The following is a 13,083-nucleotide window of genomic DNA, read 5'->3' on the forward strand; positions in this document are numbered from 1 at the left end:
GAACCACTAACCTTGGATAGGATTTTCTCCATGGGAGGAAGGGAATGATGATCCTTAAGGGAGGGTTGGTTAAGATCCCTAAAGTCTACACATAATCTAATTTCTCCATTATTCTTCCTAATAGGAACAAGGTTAGCTACCCAAGAAGAATGCTTAATAGGAAATATAATATTGGCCTCTATTAGCTTGGATAACTCCTTTCTCATTAAATGCTCAATTTTAGGATTTATTAGCCTTTTCTTTTGCCTAATAGGCTTGACATTATCAACTAAATCTATGGTATATTGAAACAAACTTGGGTTAAAACCCTTTAAATCATCATATGTCCACAAAATACATCATTAAATTCTTGACATAGATGAACAAAATTTTATTTCTCAATTTTAGAACATATCTTCCCCATATTTAGAGTCTTTTTATCAGCAACTATGACTGGTATGTGATCATCCTTTCTTGCAACAAGGTTCATACCTCAATCTCTTTCTCTATCATCAGGATTGAAGACACTCTCTAAGGTAATGAGACCCTTACCAAACTTATTGGAACTAAGATTGATGATTTGATCCACATACTGATCTTGTAGCCTCAATTGATTTCTCTCTAACAATTATGCCTCATTTTACAAGAAACTTACAATTTGTGCATCAGATTCGAACACTTGCCAATTAATATTATTGTCTAGGATTGCTGGCCTAACGACCACTCTGATCTATGACTTCTTCTCATCCTCAAGGCTCCTTGGCACATCATAAGATACACCAATTGTTGCAAGTCTATCAACATGTTTTTTCTCTTTTAATCTACCACTTCTTCTCATCCTCAAGGCTCCTTGGCACATCATAAGATACAAAAATTGCTACAAGTCTATCAACATGTCTATTCTCTTTCCTAGGGATTCTTTGAATATTAAATGTATTAAAATTTTCAAACAAATTCCATACGCTATGTTTATAAGACTTGAGAAAACCATTCTTGGTGACATTCTTATTCCTCACGCAATCAACAACCAACTTACTATCTCCATAGGCCTTCAAGGCTCGAATCCCTCTTGTTTGAGCAAGTAGAAGACCTTGAATCAACACGTCATACTCTATTGTGTTATTAGTGCAACTTAACTAAAGCCTAAATGAGGAGTAGTACCTTTCTAGCATGGGAGAAACCAACATCACACTAGCCCCTAATCCAATCTTATTCCTTGAGCCATCAAAGTACATATCCCACTTGTATCTTCTTTGGTCTTCATAAGATTAGGGACAAGAGTATCCTTTTCTGATGTGCAATAAGTACCAAGGCTTATCTCTAGATCTTCTAATATAGAATCAAACTGGTATGTATTAGCCCACTCATCCAAGAGACAGTCAGGTATCCCTATCAAAGAAATGGCAAGTTCTTGCACTATATCATTTTCATTTACATCTAGGGTAGTGAAATTCGTATTGATGAGATCAGTAGTGTAGGGCTCACTGTGTAGGAGGGCTAAGGGTTCTTCTATGGTTAAATTTGTAGTCCCATATCTTGTTCTGAAAAACATATATGACCAAGTAGAGGTTATGTAGCCACCTATTTGGGTAGTGAAATCTCTTGAGAGACAAATAAAGAAGTGTGGCTTGACCTCAACAACTAATATATCTTGGATTATAGTACAACTAGGACATGTATATAGGGCCATTTCAATATTCCTAAGGATTCCTATAGTCTTGATAGTACTACCATCCAGTTGTAATACATCCCTAACAATGGGCTCATATTTCATTCCTAGGACATCAACTATACACTTGGGCATCATTGAACTTCTAGCCTTTGAAGCAATCATACAATTGTAGACTAGCTTATCCCCTATAATAAGAGAAAAATAAAATGGAGGAGGTATGACCTTTTTACTTGTTTCTAACTCTTTTGATGGTTGTACTAGGCTTATGGCACTCTCCATGCCAGATGGTTGATCCTTTAGTTCAATGCTCTCCAATTCTTGTTGCAGTAGCCTCTTTTGCATTGGTATAGTAGCAACAAAATACCACATATAAATATTAAGATTTTTCTTCTTCTTCTTCTCTACCACACTAAATTATGTGTTATCTACATTGGTAGAGACTTTGGCAGCTGCATGTGTAAGAGGTGGAGACAAAATAACTTGAGGGTCATTTACAACTCTTCTACTGCTATTTTGTCTTTTCTGCTAAGGAGAATTGGATTGATCATTTGTTTCTTTTACACAAGATATTTAATTTGATGTTGAAGCCTGATTAGGGGAAGGAAGGGCAACATCTTGAACAACTCTTTTCTTATTCCTAGTACTATGAGCAATGGAATCCTGGTTTACATTACAATGCGTTTCCACTTGGTAATTCGTGAAGGAGCAATCACCTTGTCATTGAAAAAGTGAGACATCTTTGGGTTGGCTTACATTATATGATTTCCCTACTATAGACTATTGAGTGGTCAAAGCTAAATAGGATTTAGCCTTCTGACACATGCAATAGGCATAAGAGTAATTGTAGGAGGGACACAACTCTTGATCTTGAGCCACATTGTTCTGAGGGACTAAGATCCTACTTTTATTTGTATTTGAAGTAGAAACATGACTATTCTATCTATTTTGATCAAAAGACATATTCCCATGATTATAATTTGGAGGCCTATGATTGTTTGGAGTTTGATATTATAGTTGGGGAGCCTTATTACCTTGAGTTTGTTGTCTCTCTAAAGTTACCACTTTGTTGCTTACTTTCTGCATCACAAAGAAATTATCTTCCAACTTCTTCTCTTGATATTTCAATATCTTATCTATGTTCAACATCATAGAGTGCATCATCTCCTTAATTTCATCCATTCCATTAGAAGATGTGCAAGCTTTAGGGGGTAGAGCAAGGGGTTGTGATGTGGAAGTTGTGGGAATAAGGGCTATTGTTGGTTGGTGATTTGGGATATCAGGGAAGAAGGGCATAGGAGGCCTTGGAGAAACTTACCTCCTTGTATCAATATTGTTTCCACCCTTATAGCAATTTCATCAACATCAGGTAATGTATCTCCTCCCATGGTTTGGATTGTAGTGGCAATATCATTATTATAAGCTCTAAGGTAATGTAAGAATGCATTACCAAGTAGGCTTCACTACAATAGGTATTCTATCCCATCTCTTTTGAAATCTATAATTAAAATCAGCCATGTACTCATGGGGGGCTCTTTTTATATTAGTCAATTGTTCTAAAAGTCAAAGATAGTCACTTTTATCTTCAAAATGTTTGCATAGTGTTGCTCCTAACCCATCCTAATCTGTTAAAGAGTTATGAGGCAACCCTTTATACCATTGAAGTGATTTTCATTTCAAGTATGAGGCTAGAAGCCTAACTACTACATCATCTTTAGATATTCCATGTATATTACAAATATTTAAGACTTCTTGAATATGCTCAATAGGGAAAGTAGAGATTTGACCAATAAAACTAGGTATAATTTTAAGATTTGATATTGGTATGTCATGTCTTTGGGCTAATAAGAGAGGACTACCACCATTGAAAGTGGAAAAAGCATGAGCTCTATCCATATAAAAAAGTGATCTATTAATATCAGCAAATGGTATTCTAGGTTGAGATCTAACAATAGGAAGAGTGGAGATAGATCTTGCAGGGGTATATGTTACTGCTATACTCCTAATTTGTGATAAAGATACCCTAGTCTTTCTTCTTCTAGGATTGGAAAATGAAAGTTCTTGGTATTGAAACTTACCTCTAGGAGATGTCCTTGTTTTAGCTTTGGGCATGAATCACAACAACTATAGTCTAAAACAAGATGTGAACAATGTAGAGTCACTAAGCGCTTTGTGGAAATGAGCCTCTTGAAGGCCTAGAATATGAAGAGAAAAACTATCTTCTTAGTCTCGCATGACTCTTCCAAAGCTGGAGACAAGGTGGTTTTCTTTTTCCTCATGCCACACTCACCTCTTCCAAGTATCTCTACCTATATCTATTGTCACAAAACTTTGTACCTATTAGATCCCGATTTTATAGAATTTGAATAACCAAGTATGGAAATCAAGAATGCACCTATGGGTAGCTATCACCAATAATGGACACAATTCACCAAGAACCTGGCCCAACTGTAAGGATACACTCCTTCAATTCTGGCTCTGCAAAATCTAGTTGGGTGAACCTCTTAAGATTTGGTTATGTGACTAGTGCAATGAGCATAATCAGGATCTAGAATAATAGATGAAAACTCTAAAACTTCTATACTTAACTAAGAAATCACAAGCATGAAATAGCTAATAGCATGACTCATGAAATTGGTAAGCTAAGTGAGGGTTAGACTTTGAATAACTTTCAACATAAAAAGGAAAAGATGAATTAATATGTTGATTACAACAAGACCTAGGTATGAACAACAAAACCTAATGATCCTATCTTTGATTAGTGCCTTATCTATTGGGAAATTACATGAATTACAACGATACATCTTGTTGGAAATCTTTGACATAACTCCTACATCAAGATCCCTAATCTATCTTTCACCTTATGAATAGACATTTGCATTAAAATGAATCTCATACTCAAACTATCCCATCATGAAATCTGCAATCCCTGTGATAAACATCAAAAAATTACATGGCTCTTTGTTCCATCAATAAGATACTTGAATCACATACATTCTTAAACAAAATGCAACCTAGTTTATGTTCTTTGTTCACAAACTAGAAAAATTACAAATCCATGAACATGAGATAAGAGTCAGACTAAAATTAAAACCCCTTGTTGTGTTTTTATTCATTTTCCTTGAAAATGAATACATGAAAGATGTACAAAAATACTTCATAAATCACCTAACAAATGAGAACTATCTACATAAAACTTAAATGTTTCTCAATACAAGAGAAATTGCTGAAGGAATTGGTATCACAGCAATGAGAACATATCAAATGCTGGAACCAATGGTCTCCTAGTGAAAAACTAGAACCAAGCATTAGCATGAGAAAGAAAGAGAATGATATAGGAGGAAGTGAATTTCTAGATTTGATCTAAAGACAACATGTATCCACTTGGAATTCCATCTCCTAGTAGTGAAAATAATCTCTCTAATCTCTCTCTGCAACTGTATATCAAATATTCAATCATTTTGGCCTTCAAAAGCAAGAAATGTCTGAGATATTTGATTGATAGAAATAATTCCAGATTTGTTGCAAGTAATAAATTCTGAAAATATTTATGGTGAATGAGTTTTAAGTTTGAAGAATATCAAGTTTCTTTGCATCAAGTATGTATCCAGTTAGTGAGAATTATAGATCTGTTTCTATCAAGAGATGTATGCCATTATGTTTTGATGGCATTCATGGTTTCCAAAACCCTATGCCATATAACCTTAGAAAATATTTTCCTAAATTTAGTGGGAACCATGAAAATTTAGCCAGCTATCATGTTCAGTTATTGAGTGACTTGGTTGGTGATTTTGAAATTTCTTATGAAGACATTCATATGAAGTTGTTTGTTCAGACTTTAGAAGATGATGCTGGGGACTAGTCTTCCTTTCTACCAGTATGTTCAATTTCATCTTGGGATGAATTACTTTCAGCCTTCATAAAGAAATTTTGGGAAAGAGTAAGCATCTCTGATTATTTTGATAAGTTCTTGAAGATTCAAATTAGGAATGATGAATTATTTTATGGATTCAATATCATATTTGCAAAGGTTTTAAATGAAATTCCTAAAATTTATAAGCCGAATGATCAAGTGTGTCTAGTTGTTTATCTTGATGCATTTGATAAGAAGATGGGTTATCTATTGAGAGATAAAGAACCTTATACTTTGTATCAAGAATTTGTAACAACAATAGAGATTGAAAACAACATAAAGTATGGCTTAACTTGGAGTCACTTCCCTTGGAATGTTTGCCAGCAAGATGAGGTGCAAAAGACAGATCAATTTCATAAAGAGTATTTGATTTCAGATCAGCAAATAGATACTACTGTTTTTGTAAATAAGTTGGTTAAAAATTCAAAATTAAACACATGTGAAGATGAAGTTCCTTTGTTGCAAAGAAAAGATGATTCCATTCTTGCTGAATTGAATGCATATGTTGGTGATATTACAATAGCATATGATAGAGTTGATTCATTGACAATTTATGCATGCAAGATATAAATTCAGTTATTCATTCTTCTATTGATGATTTTCTTTATGTTGAAAACATAATGAATCAGGAAGAGGAAAGGTGTTCATCACAGTATGAGGATGAAGAAGCTGGAAGTGATGTGTCAAGTGATGAAGGTGAAGTTGTTGACCCAATGTATTATGAAGAAGCATCATGTGAAGATAATGATGAGAGTGGTTGCTCGAGTCAAGAAGAGGATAGTGATAGTACATATTTATCTTCATATGAGTTAGATGCAAATTGGGAATAAGAAAGCAATGATGGAAGTGAACATTCATATGAAGGTGAAGGTATGAATTCTTTTTCTGAATCTGGAAAAGAAAGTGCATCTCAGTTTTTGCATTATACAAATCAATTAGTCAATGAAGAATTTGAGAGTGATTTGTCCTCAAGGTATGAAGATAAAGAAATGGTGAAGTCAATTGATGCTAATGAATTTGAATATGAAGATTTCAAGAAAAGATTGTCAAGTGTTCTTACATTAGACAGTAAATTTGCAGCATGTAGTGAGGGGTTTCAGAATGAATCATGGTCTATCCGTAATGGTTATCCTAAACAAGATAATAAAGAGAATTTAATTATGGATACTATATGTTTGGTAGAAGAAATAGAAAGAGAGTCTTCATATAGTTCTAATTTTTCTTCATATGCTAAGAATCTCCATAAAGATGAAGTGGGTAGTGATTTTAAAGTGTATACTAATGCTTTATATGATTAAGATTGTGATGATGATCAACCCATTTTCTGTCAAAATGTTCAAAGAGGGTCATTGCATGGAGTTATCAATCCTTTGTTTGAAGAGCACATGGAAGTTTCAAATTTAGTTGAGAATGAGTTAAATGATGATACATTGTTTTACTACTGTAAGAGATTAATTTGTTCTTCTTCCTAGTATACAATGAAAATGATAATGATGTTGAATCTAATGAGATTGAGAATAAGGTGTTAGATAAGGTTGTTATTGAAGATCAATGCACACATTGTAGTCAGTTTTATGATGAACATTCTAATGAGATGACTAATTCATTTGCTGATTTTAAAGGATCATTTGAAGATTCCAGATTAGTTTCATATGTTGACATTGATGATATTTGTGAGTACAAATCTAATTTCTCATTTGAGTACCATCTAGCTATGCATAAGGATGCATATTTTCAAGGTATGTGTGATCCCTTTTGCCAAGTTGAGTATGAAGCTTTCATATTCAAAACTGATAGCATGCATGATTCATTTGTTGAAGAAGATCTCTAGTTTGAGTCTAATATTTTTTAGCATGTTGATTAGAACTTTCATAATGACCAAGTGGTTGAAAGTGAAGCTAGTTTTTATATGTATTATGAACGTCAAGGTGTAGATTCAATTTTGCCAAGAGAGTTGATTCACGATGCTAATCTGATTGGTGAAATTGATACGAGAAGTATTTCTAGTTTACCTCATGAAATTTTAGATGAGAATCAGATTTATGACAGAGGTAAGAAGTTTTGTTGAAGTTTAGTGGCCCAGGGCCATTATTTGTACATAGTAGGAGTAGTTGTTTCTTGCTTTCAATAAAGCTATTCGAGAGAAATTTTGTTGTCAAGTTTGTGGTCTACTTCTTCCAAAGATCTGAATTCTTGTTGTACCTATAAGGTACATGCATTCTTAGATAGAGCCACTGTTGGGACTCAAAATTGAAGCCTAGATTTTGAGTAACATTGAGAAAATTAAGCCCTATAAGCACTTTTTAATGCACATGTACTCGACTATCCATTCGAGGCCCATGAGGTGTTTAATATTTCTAAAACCATGTATTTAGTGCATCTATGTGTTCCATGATGATAAATTGACATTTTGAGCTATTATGTGAGGTCCCATTTTGAGCATTTGTCGAATCTACATTTTTGCTTAAGTATCAAAAAGTGATAGGAGGTTGTGTTTGCAATTGAATATCTTACACCCAGTAATGTTTCATGACTCGCCACTTTGAGAGTGTTTAGTGCCCATACTAGAGAGCTTATTTTTTAGATTTTGAGTCTTTTTTAATCCATTTGACTAGGTTTTGAATCCCTCAAAGTTGGTTATTTATTGATGTCATGCTGATATAATTTGTTCTAAATTCTAGGAAGCCCTATTTGACTTATTATAACATTCACCTAGTTGACCAAAATGCTAGAATTCCTTTTTTGTTGCATTTTAGAGGTCAAGGAATTTCTACATTTCAAGTTTGAGCTTATGATGAATCCATTTGATCAGTTTTCAAACATAATTCCAAATGCAATTTGTAACTTTTAATTGGTGTCATAAAGTATAGATTGGTCAGTACCCCTGTTCGGGGTGCTATAACTTGAGATCCATGATAGGTGAGATCAAATGGATTGTACCACTATGTTTTACTCTAAAAATCATTTAAGTGTGCCAATTTTCAAGTTTTGACGAGTCTGTCAACACACTTTCCTAGGCCCATTCCATTTGCAAAAATACTTTTCTGCCAGTGTTTCAATCTGCAAATTCTGAGTAGCCTACTTTGACTGCTTTCCATTTGCGTCTTGTTATTCATCATGATCCCTAATTGTAGATTTATACTCTCCTTGCGATAAAGAAAAAGCATCCCAATTTTTGTGCCCCTAAGTATCAATTTTCCCTATTTTCAAAGCCAAATCCGAATGCAATTTATTGTTTTCTAACATGTTTTCTTGTAGGGAGTTCTAAGAGGGAAACTTCAATAGTCAATATTTTTCACTAAAAATTCATCGTGAGATGAGATATGATAGGGTAGGAGTATGTGGAACAAAGAATCAGTTGCTTTGATTTTAGAGCCTGATCAGATGTTCAGATTAGTTTTTAAAGCCAGCCAATAGGCCTTGTTAGTAGAAAGTTGTAGTTTGCAGGTAAGTGATAAAATGAGTTTTTAATGGCAAAGCATTGATAAAATTTGAATCTAGTCAATGTTGAATGTTGAGTAGGTTAGTTTGAGAAGTTAGATGTTTGAGAACAATTTTTTTTTTTTAGCTGGGCCCACTTTGGGACTCGACTAATTCTGCCACGATTGACAAGTTTTGAGGTGAATAGATGATGTTGTGAAAGGGACAAGTTATGAACAACTACATAAGAGAAAGGTGCATATAATAAAACAAGTAATATAAAACATTCATGTTGCGAATGTCATGAGATTATGAAGGTGTAGACTCAATAGATTCATAGGAATTTGTTTTAAAAAGTTGGCAATGATTATAATGATTTTAATCATTATAAACCTTTCAAAGTCATTGACTAACAAACGAGAGTGATAAAGTGTTGAAGAACTTCTAATAGCATTACTACACGTTCTTGGAAAATTGCTTCTTGATCTTGATGCATTTAAGATTTGTAATGTTGGGAAATCAGTAAACCATTTGCGTAATCATAAGAACATAGACATTTAGAAAAATTTGGGGAGCCCTATTATTATTGTCTGATACTGCATTTTGACTTACGAGCTATGTTTGTATCCTTACTTTGAATTAAAGAATAAATACAAGAAATTTCATGCATCAACGAATAGACAAAAAAATCAAAATTGTCTTTTGGTTTGTTTTCAAAGCTGCCAAGAATAGAGGTATTCTTCAGTGCAAGAACATTGTGCATTGAAATCAAATCTAATAAAATGGAGGTCTAGTAGGAGTTTTGAAGGAGCTTAATGTGGGGAATGACAAAGAAAAATTACCTCATGCAGACCAATATGGGACCACACGCAGATCAACATGTGAGGAGCTTAATGATGTTTACCTCACGAAGAATGATTCTATCATGCATTGGTCAGCATTGACTCACAAAGCGACATAAGTGCTTGGTGTCGCTAGGCACATTGTTCCAACTTAGAAACATCTTGGATCTTTGGTGTAGCCTCTATCAAAGTCTAGATTAGTACAATGTCTATTAAGGGCAATTTATTTGTTGCTGGAGGCTTTCGAGAAGAACTTATTTGCAAGCACTTGGATCAAAATGGGACAAAGTGCTATACAAAAGTGTCTCGTGATGAGAATGCTATAACTAATGTAGTGGAGATCTATAGGAAGGTAGTCCATGAGTTGCATAGAGAAGGTATAAAGGGAAAATCATGAGAGGATTTTAGTCCCACATTGGTTCTGTGCGAGAGTATTTATAAGTTTAAATGCTACATCACTTACTAAACCTAATGTCTATAAGACATGTAGTTTTTGGAAGCTGTGAGTAGCTAATGGTGGGCCTGACCTAGATAGTTGGGGGAAAATAGAATATAATTTTGATCAATTCCGATAACATGGAAGCCCACCAAAAAAGTTGAAAAATATAGCAAGGCACTATGTTGCTATAGGAAAATCGTAAATAGAATATAATTTTGAATAATTCTGATGACGTGGAAGCCCACCAAAAAAGATTAAAAAGCCAACAAGGCACTATGTCACCATCGAAAAATAGCAAGGTTTTTTTATAGTGACATAGTTACCTACTAGAAAAACATGGGGATCTAGCAAGAATGATGTGGTAGGTGATGTGGCAATTTGGCCAATAAAGATGCAACATCTGGCATGTAGGAAGTTGCATCCAGGTTAATAGGATCTCGACACATGGCACATTTGACAGCGATCGCTATGTCACTAAGACAAAGATGCATGATGGATAACATAGAGACATGGCATATCAATTAGAAATTGACACATGGTAGTGAGTTGGCAGTGAGGTGGATGAGTCAGGAACTAACATGTGGTAGAGGTTTTAGATGTGGCATGCTTCTCAAGGTGCTAACATGGTGGTAGATGACACATGTTGCAAGGTCACTATGTCACTGATGACATGGAAAAGTGTTGACTAAGATAGTGACATAGTGACCAATAGCATGGCACAATGACATGGAAAAATAGAAGACGAATGAGATGATGCCATGTGGCACCCAGTTGGAGGGGTCAAATGACAAAGAAAAAGGTGAACCAATCATAAGATGACATGTGTCAAAAGGGTGGTCAACCAAGTTTGATCCTGTTGGTCTGATTTTTCACAATATAGAAAAATTTTGAAAATTTGGGTGAAAAATCATTTAAGTCTTTGTATTAAGCAGATTAGGGTTTTCATTCCTCATATTTTTCAAATTTTTAGGTTACCCTAATTGTGACCTATTTCATGTGTTGTCTTTTCCTTTTAAATTCTCAAGGTTTGTCTCTCAATTGAGCCATTAAAATACCCTAAGTATGAAAAACCCTAGGTCTCTTTTCAAATTTTCAAAAGGATTTGTAGAGTGCTTAAAATTTGCCCTTTACAGTCTTGCAGTGTAGGGTTGAGCAGGTGAGCACAAAATGTTTGAAAAGGCATTCTTGGGCATACACTTAAGGTGATTTGTGAGTAAGCATAAGGGTTTTAAAGGAAGATGTTATATTGCTTTATGGGGATACGAGTAAATAGTTGAACGAAAGGGCAGAGAGGTATTGAGTTATGATTTATGCATATACATTTCAATGGATAGTGTAAGGGCATAATACCTTGGCATGGCATAAAACTTGATCTAAAAGGGTGCATGAAAGGTTTTACGGTTCTACAGGTAAAAGGATTCTGTAAGAATGAAAGTAAAGTTCAAATATGATTACGTGCATAGATTTTTGAGCTTGCGGACAACTGTAAAGCCCTATTTTGGCAGTAAAAGTGTTGAGTGGGACCTGTTGAATTGTCAGATGGGCCCTAGTGCAAGAAAATCAGATGAAGACACGAAATCCACATCAGATGGGCCTAGCTCACGTGGCATACAACTTAAGCTATGAATTTTGCATGTGCACAAAATCAACGATGATGTTATTTTAAATTTTTTGAGATCAAATATGGGTCATTGATACTTGAAAAGGGTAATTTTTTCGTTATGTCATTATGCTTGCAAGCTAAGCGTGTGAACAAAGAGCCTTTTTATCCTCTCTCTATGGTTACGAGTTGAGTTTTAGTGTATAAGCATAAAAAGGTAGACAAAGGAGATGGAGAGAAGGCTTTATGCTTCTACGAGAAAGGGTAAACATAAGAGTAGGATATCATTTGAGAAGGCTCTTCAAGGTTACGAGGTAAAGGCAATTCATAAGGGTGTAAAGGAAAAATAAAAAGGGTAAAAGGAAAGCCTTAGCAAGGGTTTTATGCTCATATGAGGAATAGTTGAATCATGAGGTCGAAGGTGTCAGTAAAAAGGCTTTTGATGTTGCAGTGTAAAGGGTTGTGCAATATTATGCTTATACAATGAAAGAATTAATTGTAAAAATGGAAGTATCAAGTGAAAAGGTTTGAGGTCATATGGGGTAAAGGGCATCGTAAGAACGTAAAAGGGATTTTCAATACAGTGCCAAGACATCATTATATTCTTATGATTAGGGTATGCTAAAGCATATCTAAGTGAATGTAGAGATCCATCAAGGGCATTTCTGATGTTACGAAGATTGAAGGTTTCACTTAGTGTAAGAATGGGAGACCATAATTTGAAAGAAAGCAGCTAATGTGTCATGCTAGGTAAGCAGGAAAAACAAAATTGCCATAGCCAAGTAAAATAGAGCTTTGAAAAGTACATCAGAATCAAATTTCATAGCTGATATACCTTGATGACAACTTGCATGAATGGTTTTAAAGTTCGTGCATGCTAAATTTATTGAAAAAGATGGTAGATGCATGATTAAAACATCAAGGGTTTAATTAAATAATAGAATATTTTCCACTTTGAAGAATTTGTTTTCTATTCCATTCTAAAACCTACTAGTTGTAGAGTTTTGTGTATCTTGTGTAAAGAGTCACAAGCATACTTATAGAGAAAATGGTGGACAAAGAAGTTGAAGAGATGCATGAAGAAGAAGTCAAAGTCGAAGATGAGGGTGACGATGTTGTAGAGGTCACACCTAAAGGAAAAAGGAAAAAATTTTGATGGGGACACAACCCAAGCATAGAATGGACACAACAGGAAAGGGAAAATTTTATTAACTATGAAAA

This window comes from Cupressus sempervirens, chromosome 1, assembly GCF_028749045.1.
Source record: "Cupressus sempervirens isolate cs-2001-9-10 chromosome 1, ASM2874904v1, whole genome shotgun sequence".
NCBI classification, from domain to species: Eukaryota; Viridiplantae; Streptophyta; class Pinopsida; order Cupressales; family Cupressaceae; genus Cupressus; species Cupressus sempervirens.